The sequence below is a fragment of the Carassius gibelio genome, chromosome B5 (genome assembly GCF_023724105.1).
Source record: "Carassius gibelio isolate Cgi1373 ecotype wild population from Czech Republic chromosome B5, carGib1.2-hapl.c, whole genome shotgun sequence".
In the NCBI taxonomy this organism is placed as follows: domain Eukaryota; kingdom Metazoa; phylum Chordata; class Actinopteri; order Cypriniformes; family Cyprinidae; genus Carassius; species Carassius gibelio.
In genome coordinates, this window is record NC_068400.1 from 8260673 (window position 1) to 8271738 (window position 11066).

Sequence of the window (11066 nt, forward strand, 5' to 3'; positions counted from 1 at the left end):
TTATTAGTTTTATTTTAAAATAAACTAAATTAAAATGAGAAATGTTTATTAGGAAACTATAGCTGAAAAAAGTTAGAAGTTTATTATATTTGAAGTTATAGTTATATAAAAAATATTTATTTCAATATATTTTTTTTCTTGTTATAGTTTTAGTTGCCTGTAATAACCCTTCCACGTATATTTGCTTCGTCTTAGGAACAGACTGTGGTTGTGGTTCTGGTTCTGTGTATACTAACCAAGAAAAGGTGTAGATTTAAATTCAAGCTATTTTAATGTATGAAGAAAAAAAAAAATTTCTTTCTTTTTTTTTTTTGCCAGTTGCAGTGGCAGGTATTTGTATATAAAATATAAAGTTATATTGCTAAAGACAAAACTGTATGTGCTTTTTGTCTGAAATTTGTTCAGGTCCTGTGCAATGATGTCTGCTCTAACTTTTCTGAGCTGATCGAGCTGCATGTTCAGTTATTGGCTATCAGAGAGATGGAGACCCCTGAGGAAAGCAGCGGGACAGGCTTGCTCCAAAGCAAATATGAACCAGCACAATGAATAGGCTTGAATATTCCCCAGCTACTTTGCATTTTTGTGCTTTATCAAGTCATTCATTTTCCAGTGCAGAGCATCACCGGCCGGTAATAATCCGGCATCACCTCGGGGCTCAAGCGAAATGAAAAATACCTGATGGTTCGGCAAATGCTTTCGCTCTAAAATACAAATTTTGGCAGGGCAATCATTCTAAAGCCCCCAACTTGGCCCGCCAGCATCTCTCCAAATAATGTGTGCTTAAGTGCATCTGAGTCTGAAATATCATTCTGGAGTGGAGAGGAAGTGTGTTTTCCTGACATTTGGACTGCTTTCCTCATCCACTAATGCAGTTCAAGGTTTACAAACACTCATAAACTCATCTACTGTATAGGAGCAAAGCTGATTTCAGAACAGTCATAGTTCTCCAGTCCTCAGGATTGAGGATCCCAACAATCCTTTCCTATTCCAGAAGAAATAAATAAGACCCAATCAGAATGCAATCTGTCCATCAGCCGGTGTTGGTGTATAATGCTTTCTGACTCTCTTTCAATACAGAGGTGAGACTGAATACTGCAGACGAGTGAAGAATGCAGTCCAGCTGTAACATATTGGCTGGATTTCAGGCTCAGACAGCTGTGATATACTCCCTGATATACATGTATACCGTCTGGAGGATCACAATGGATTCGCAGCTGCTATCTGTGTCCCGTGAAAATCCTCTGTGAATTCCATTACGGGCCGCTCTGTATCGCGCGGAGTTGTTTTGCATTACAAAGTGAGCGGTCCGATTTCTGTGAAGGTTTCTGGAGCTGCTGGAGTTAATCTTATTCCAGCACATCATGTTTAAGCTTCAATAAACATGGACAATGCATCAGCTTCAAACCTTTCAACAAGTTAACAAACAGATATGTACATTCACAAGTGACGTTTTTCCCATTAAAAGGTTTTATCATTTTTATTCAGATATTCCATTAATAGATAGATCAGACTGATATAAAAATATAAGTTAAGATATAAACTTTCTTTTTACTAATTGATTGACTGATTGATTGGTTTATTGATTGACTGATTGCCCTGTGGTGGAAACAAGCTTCCACACATTTGGCAATCGATCATTAAATTAATAACATTAAAGGTCCTGTTTTTTGTGCTTTTTTTGAAGCTTTGATTGTGTTCACAGTGTGCAATATAACCTGTGTCCATGTTTCGCGTGTCAATTCAATTCACCTATTTGTATACTGCTTTTTTCACTGTCATAAAAATCTTCCTTGTTCTATAAAGTTCCTCCTTCAGAAATACGTAACGAGTTCTGATTGGGCCAGCGGTTCCTGTGTTGTGATTGGACAGCAGCTGAGCGCACGTGGCCCTCCTGCAAATGTGACTAGTTTTGAGAAGCAAGTGGGCAGGATTTGTTTTAAAAACTGCTGGAGATGTACTTATAATCACAGGAGCGTTTTTACTGACGAGATAACTTACAGAAACTGTTAAACGCACCAACTTAAATAATAAAATAAATAATAAAATACACTTATGTGGTCCATAAACAACACCTTTCCCCAAACAAAGAGGGAACTGCTCCATCTTTCAAGAATAATCTTTGTGTGAATCCGACATTAAACTGAACTAAAACTGCACATAGTTTTACATGGGGATTATAATTTTCAGGAACAGAGTTAAACATAAACTGTAACCATTAATCTCCAAGTACAGCGTCCCTGGGAAGCCCAAACAAAGATGATTGGACTCAGAGATAAAAATAACAGCGTTTCGATGACATGGTGACAAACACAAACACAGCTCTTCCTTCTTCTCTGTCGGAACACAACAAGACCACGCCCCCTGTTTGTGTATTCATGTGGGCGGAGGTTAGTCAAAAAACTGTTTTAGTGACGTCATTACTGCAGGAACTAGAGGGCTGTAGTCCAAACGGGTCGTATGATGGAGGCAAATTCTGTTAAATAAAATATCTCGTTTGGCATTGAACTTTGAGCTTTAGAATTTTACAGATATTATTTATACTCTAACAACAACATTACACACTAACTAAAGTTTAAAACATGGGATCACGACGAATGGGACCTTTAAGGCCCAAAATATATTTCTACTTAAAATATAATTGTATTTATATATGAATACATTTATATTATATATAAATACATTTATATATATAAATACACACATTATATATAATATGATTCTTTCTTTGTTTCACCTGTCTATTCTGTATTTCAGAGCGCAGACATCGTTTCACATGAATTTGACTGAGAATGTGAGATAACTGCTTTTTCTAAAGGCCAGTGTGATCCAGAGAGTCTCAGAGTGCTCCTGGTGTGACTCAATTACCCTTTCAGAGTCCGAGGATGATGGTGGCGCAGCAACATTCAATCTTCATCAGCAGGATTAACATAGAAGCTCCCGCAGATGAACAGTGTCACCTACATACAGTGTCGTCCGCCGGAGACGGCTCGCGGCTGTGGATCAGGTTTGTGCATTATGCTGTTTGTTCTCAGCTTGTCAGATTAGCACAATAAGCCCATATGCAATAGTCTTTAAGAGTGCATCTTTACTGTAAGAGGATGTGCTGTTTGAATGGGGCTCGAGAACATAAAGGACAGCAGAGGAACGTCCTCCAGGAGCTGTGAAGCACTAAGCAGCTTACGTAGGGTGCTGAGGTCTGATCCATACGCCTGTTTGCAGTTCTTCAGAGTCAAACTGAGAGCTAGTGTTAACAGCTGCCCTTCATAATGACTGCACTTAATAACTGATAAAGAGCTGAGCCGACGGGAAACGTAAGGTGACATTGTTTGCAATCACAGAAGTGTAATATCTGGCACCATAAACACACAATACATACAGTATGTGTTGTCCCCCAGTAAACAAAGATGCTATAATTAGGAATATATATAAGAGAGAAAATAAGATATTGATTTCGTTGATGTTTTTAATTTACTTAAATATTGGATGTTTAATTGCTTCTCCCGCTTCTTCCACAAACATTTTAATGCAGAGTATTGTGCAGATTGACGCAGCTCGTTAAATCAGAATCTTAGAAATACCAAGGGTTCACAAAAAACAAGGGGAGTCCTCCTTTAGTTACTATGCTGCCCACAGTTGGAATCAGCTTCCAGAAGAGATCAGATGTGCTGAAACACTAGTCACATTTAAATCTAGACTCAAAACTCATCTGTTTAGCTGTGCATTTACTGAATGAGCACTGTGCAATGTCTGAACTGATTGCACTATATTTTACCCACTATATTTTTTTTATTTTATGTTACGTAAAATCTTTTTCTAACTGTTTTAAATTCATTTTAAATAAGTAACTTTTTAAAGCTTTAAAATTGCTTGTTTTATTCTTGTTATTATATATATATATATATATATATATATATATATATATATATATGTATATATTTTATAATTATTTTACTTTCTTTTATTTAAAGCACTTTGAATTACCATTGTGTATGAAATGTGCTATATAAATAATCTTGCCTTGCCTTGTGTGCAGTTCTAATGATTCTGTCAGGTACTGGTCTCAAGCATACATAATCGTCCCCTATTAAATCCAGAACATTTCAGAAGTTTGTAATATCCCCCATTAGACCGAAAGCCAAGAAATAACATTAGCAAAGTAATTAACTTTAAATTAAATACACCTCTCTCATGCTTTCCAGAGCTAAATGGCTGGATTAGAAGAGAAATAGATACCCAATTTATTAAAAATTGCCACATTGTTAATGGTTATGAGATGCATTAACATAATTTAATATCCAGATGCCATTAGTGGGCCTTATTTTTATCCAGTGCTTTCAAGCTCTTGGGTTTTGGCCAAAAATGAGGTAATAAATCTGCAGCAAAAAAAAAAAAAAAAAAACCCCGTCAATTTACCGGCTCTCAAACATTGAGCATCCTTCATTATCCTAGATCACATGCTATGACTGGAAATGTATCCATACAATAGGGAAAACATGTTTTCCTGTGGTTTCTGAAGAAAAGAAAATGCAGAGTGTCATCTGAGATAGATTTGTAACAGCTGATGTGTTTTGAAATTATATTCAGAGAAATTATATTATATTCATTAGAAAGGATATATTCAGAGAAAGGGGTGATCAAATATATTCCTCTTTTAAACTGAATGAAAAAATGCAAGAAGTCACACTTAAAGTTTGCTCTGTTCTGCTCTAGTTCTTATGTGTTTTAAATTAATCTGCACTTCAAAACTCAACAGGAAATAAGACAGAGTTGCTATTCTCCGTTTATCAATGAAAAGCCAAACAGACACTATTCTGTCAGTTTTTCATCACTTATTTCATTTGGTCGCTCAGACGCACTGTCTGGCTCAAAAGGACTTGCTGATATTGACCTGTATTCATCCTTCAGGATGAATGTGTTTAAAGGAAGGCGTCTGAGAGCTTACAAACAGTGCTCAGTGATGGTGCTGCCTCTGTTTTGAGCTGCACCTCTCCAGATCCAGACGAGCTCCAGCAGATTCACAGCTTATTGTGTGAGTCAAGGCTATGGCATACAGCTCGTACAATAGCTGTTCAAGCTGAAGATCCAGTCAGAGGCACGCCATTGAGACGCAACGGCAAAGATTTGGACGAGCGCTTTCTTTCCTGTCACACTGCGAGTATGATTTTGTGCGCTGCTGATTGGATTTGTGAAATCAATGCATAGTAAGAAAAAAAAAGAGCTTTCAAAAGAGCTCTGCTTAAGAGTTAGCAAATCAGATGTCACTGCCTGAAACTGTTTTGTCCCATACGTTTGTACATTTTATTAGATGCCTCTCAAGACACATTCAAGGTTTGCATTTTACCAATCCATGCATTCCCTGAGAATCAAACCCATGACCTTGAAGTCATTGCTTTAACTTTTGCTTTATTTTCTTTGAAAAAATTCAATGATCATGTTCCAGGTGCCTTGAAATCTTGTTCACTTTGACTGTGTATGTGCCTAATTTTAAACATCAATTTCAGCATTTTCAACAACCCTGATGGTCCAGGGATATTAAACTGACCCACAAATATTGAATGATCAAATCTAATAACACAATGTAAGGTTTTTTTATTTATGTATTTATTTATTATGGTTCTTCTGTAATTCTGTGGTGATAATTATAATTGTACTATTTTAATTAATTAATTTGTTTATTTTTCCATGAGCACTGTTAATGATACACAAAAAGTAATGTGATTATATATATATATATATATATATATATATATATATATATATATATATATATATATATATATATATATATATATATATATATATATATATATGTTAAACTTCATGACAAAACAATTAAAATGAAAGCAAAACAAACCTTTTATTAAAATATGTTTCATGGTGTAGTTAATGGATATAATAATGCTGTATAATCTGGCATCGTACACAAAATAGTTTGACATTTTGATAGAAAACGCTCTCTATTCCTTTTGTCATTGATGTCAAATTACTGTATTTTATGCAGATTTCACACATATATCAAATACTAAGACACTTGTTCCATGTTCTTTTTTTTCTTTTTAATACAGCTAATGTCATACAAGTCTTGCTTATAGTCAGGCCAATAACTGAAAGTTCAAAGTAAAATTTGAGTCCAGCTTAGAATCAATGCAAAGAATAATCAAGAGGAGCAGAAATTATCATGATTAAAATAAGATTAATCGTGCAGCCCTGTGAGTTTCCATGATTTCCTCTTGTTATTTTCCTGTTTATCTCTGTGAATAAGAGAAATATATTTCATCTTTTGGTTCATGGCAGACGTTTGCACAGGCACAGAGTGGTTTCTCCATCCATACGATCATCCTTCGTCTCTGTGATCAAACACATGGATCGCAGACTGACAGAGGAACGAATAAACCTCTGTGTGTGACCATAAAAGAGTCTGCCTCAAACGCACTGGTTCATCTGATGGCCGGCCGCGAGCACAGAGATCAATGCTGCTTTAATGTGTTTAGATGTAACGGCGTTTCCATCTGTTGGGAAATGAGAGCAGTTCTTACAGTAAGAGCTTTCACAGCTGACAGCTGATGAACACATGCACTGTCTTCATGTATGGTGATTTTTAAATGTTTTCAATAGAAATTCTACATGGAATGGCAATCACAGGGTGTTTGGAGGCTCTGATGTAAGTTTCTATATTTAAGGACCATAAATCTTGTCTCTTGCTCCAACAGCATCATTCATATATTTCCTCTATGAGTAAGTTGAAACTGTAGGAATCAGTCAGATGTCTGGTTCACTTCCTCTCTGTTCCTGTAAGAGGCGCCCCTGTGCTTCCGAACGGAGCAGAGAAAGCCTCATATCAGCAGGTTTTATGCTGAGTACTTGATCCTGATTCAAAGCAATGCAAGGTTTCCTGAAAGTAATGGACTTGTGCCGGAGTAATATCAGCACATGCATCATCCAGACTGTGGGTTTGTTTATCACACAGAACCAATGCATTAGCTTTAGTTGTTTATTTATTCAGAAATTGGTTCATTCAGAGATAGTAATTTATATTGAATATACAGAAATTGTCCCCTTCCTCCATGGAGTCCAAATACAGTAGGTAGACAGCCTAAAGGCCCTTTTTACCGCCGTGGGTAAAGTGCATTTGCAGCTTTTGACTGCTGAGGGGCGCTTTGACCACAAGTTATCAAACGCATCACAGCACATTTTCGCAAATAGACGTCCATAGATGAAAGTTTGGTAATTATGAAGTTATGTACATTTCTTAGAATGAATTCAAGCAGGATAAATGTCAAGCCTGTGCCTGACCCTGTGCTTATATTTTCTATAAGCTACATGGTATTACACCATATTTTAGATTTGATACATTTAAAATATTAGGGGGATAGGCTACATTAATTAATATGCAATGTCAATATTCTCATATATTGTGCCTATATTTTAATTGATATTTTAAAATTCCTTTAATAAAACAACATGCATTTTTTGTTATTCGTTACCTGTCCTTTATTTTGACAGATAACGTCTTGGGAAAAAGACATTTGTCTGTAAACTGATTAAGAAATTGTTGAATATAATTTCGTTCACATTAATTATGCCTAATTAGCCTAAAACAAGAAACAAATAACTTAAAGTGCTGGTAAAGTAAATTAATGCTGGGCGATAGCATATGGCCTAAAAAATAAAATTAAATCTGATTTATGATATAAATCGATTTTAAAATCAATATTCAAATGACAAATAAATTTTTCAAAACAAGTTTTCATATAGTTATAAATTTACAACTGAGACAAGATGATAAAAAACTGTAATGTTATTACCTTAATGCTGGAAAGACCTTTATTTTTTATTTTTTTATTATATATAATTTTTTGTTATTTTTTATTTTTTTGTTAATACTAGCCCATCATGCATCTAAGCATCCACTCGGCATTAAGAGCTGTTCAGATTAAAACTGCAGCTCCGCAGCGAGTTAGTGACATGGACGGAGGACAGAGCAAGTGTAAATATATTAGTCTATATTTCCGTCTTGTTATGCCGCTGTCTGTGTCTACACCGGATGTGAGAGTTGAGAGTTGACATCACACTACAGTGTCAGATAATTTGAACACAGTATCAGTACATTTCATCATAAACAGAACGAGGCATCAGTTCACTGATCGTGTCCAGTGTATCCATCACTGTGTTCTGTTGTCTTTTGTCGGATCGTGCCACTTGTGTCCGGTGTAGAAATGGCATGTGTTTTTTAATGGGTTATGTTACAGCCCTGCTTGCTTTTTAATGTTTTTATTAAATATATGTATTGACTGCATGATCATATCGTATTATTTACTGCCTTCGACCTACAAAAGTAAGGCTTGGCCAGCCGAGGAACGAGCATTGCTGCAGGTTGCTTTCGGCGGATGTGCTGTGCTTGTGCTGCCGCGGTCGTCTTCATTTCGTTGGGTGGAACATCTCTCTCACTCGGCATCAGAGTCTGTGATTGGAGCAACAACAACTTCCCCTCCGCACTCAAAGCATCAGCTGCGCGCGCACTGATACCAGAAAAAACGCTCGCCTTCACTCCGTGCATTAAGTATTTAATAAATAAATAAATAAATCAAAAATTGCAGTAGAGTTTCAAAGTGGCTTAGGCTATTGTGTGTAAGCTTTTTTCCCTATATCACATACCAAACATTTTAAGCATTAAATCTTTAATTGCTGCCTTCTGCTGTGCAAATTTTGTTTGCGAGGAAAATAACAGTACATTTTTGTCAGTTAAACAGATCTATGAATTTTTTCAAGATTTCAAAATCAGATAGCCTTCTGATAATGTAGTAGCACTGTAAGATCACATTTGTTTTAATGCATTATTGCTAAAGCGATTGCGTGTGAATGTGTTTTATGCTGTTTAAATCATGCTTTAACCCGAAAATAATCATTAAAAGAAACAGAAAACTCATATAACCTGTAACATCCCACTCGACTATTGCAGTCATTATAACCTTTTATACCCATAGCTAAATATGTTTAACGTGAATTCTTGCTGAATATGCAGTTATATTACGGGCTGTTGGCATGAATTGTACCTGTTATAAAGGCTCTTGAAGCGAGTGAAAACCACGACGCTCAGACTCTTAAAGGTCCCCTTCTTCGTGATCCCATGTTTTAAACTTTAGTTAGTGTGTAATGTTGTTGTTAGAGTATAAATAATATCTGTAAAATTCTAAAGCTCAAAGTTCAATGCCAAGCGAGATATTTTATTTAACAGAATTTGCCTACAAAAGATGACCCGTTTGGACTACATCCCTCTAGTTCCTGCAGTAATGACGTCACTAAAACAGTTTTTTGACTAACCTCCGCCCACAGGAATTCACAAAAAGGGGGCGTGGTCTTGTTGCGCTCCGACAGAGAAGAAGGAAGAGCTGTGTTTGTGTTTGTCACCATGTCGTTGAAACGCTGTTATTTTCATCTCGGAGTCCAATCATCTTTGTTTGGGCTTCCCAGGGATGCTGTACTTGGAGATTAATGGTTACAAATTATGTTTAACTCTGTTCCTGAAAATTATAATCCACATGTAAAACTATGTGCAGCACATTTTGCTGAGGACATTTTGCTGAGGACAGCTTCCTCTATCTCAATCAGTTTAATGCCGGATTCGCACAAAGATTATTCTTGCAAGATGGAGGAGTTCCCTCTTTGTCTGGAGAAGGCGTTGTTTATGGACCACAACCGGTAAGTGTATTTTATTATTTAAGTTGGTGCATTTAACAGTTTCTGTAACTTATTACACAAAGGGCAACGCTGTTTAGCTTTGTTAACTATATGTTAGGGCTTTGCAAAAAAACGAACGCGATTTTCATGCGCATCTCATCAGTAAAAACGCTCCTGTGATTATAAGTACATCTCCAGCACATGCTCCTGCCCACTTGCTTCTCAAAACTACTCCAAAACTAGCCCAATCGCGTTAACAGGAGGGCAGCGCGCGCTAAGCTGCTGTTGAATCACAACAAAGGAACTGCTGTCAGAACCAATCAGAACTCGTTACGTATTTCTGAAGGAGGGACTTTATATAACAAGGAAGCCCGTTTTTATTAGTGATGGGAAGTTCGATTCTTTTCCGCGAACCGGTTCTTTTGGACGGTTCGATTCAATAACCCGGTTGAAAAAACCGGTTCATCGGTTCTTTCATGCTCGACGTAATGACGTCATTGGCGATGACGTAATGGCGTCACGTCTATCAAACATTCAAATATATAAAGTCAGTAATCATAACTTTAGTCAGTTAAAACCTCATAATCATGAAAAGTTTACATTTGAGTTTTGCAACAACACCTAAATACAGTAACAGCAATAATGTGCATATGAGGATTTAAGTCTTGAAGATATAAAGTAAATAAATTAGGTGTCATCAGCGCAGAGACCATGATCCACTTACTAAACATAATCCATTGCGATGTATTTGTTATTAAATGAACTTACGTTTCGCCAGATTGCCCTTCATCCAAGCCCTCGAAATACCCGCGCTCATAACATTACTAGTACAGAACCAGAATCAATCACCAAAAGAATCCCTTCGGTTCAGACATGCTGTGAGTCAGTATCATCGCAGCATGCGCAGTATCATCAGTTCATCGGTTCTCAATTCGGACGCATCCGAAAGAAACGATTCTCGGTTGAGTGAACTGATGATCCGAAAACCGATGCAACCGGTTCTTGACTCGAGAACGAGAATCACTCTAACCGGCACGTGCTGCAGTTCAGTGTCATCAGCTGCTCTACTCGTGTTCATTTTCTGTTTACTACAAACTCAATTTGTGAATCTGTCATCATTAACTATAAATACAGTACAGATATCTCATAAATCATCCCTTATTCCTATTAAACATAAGAGTCTTTAGAGTCTTAATTATTGTCCAACTTCCCTGAAAACCCATTTGGCCTATACATTATATACAATATACAGATTGGAAACATCAATCTAAAAAAAATAATAATAAAAAAAATCAAAATAAAATATTGTTATTTTATCACACTTTCCGATGTTTAACAAAATACTTACAAAATTACACGCATGCGCAATATCATCAGTTCATCGGTTC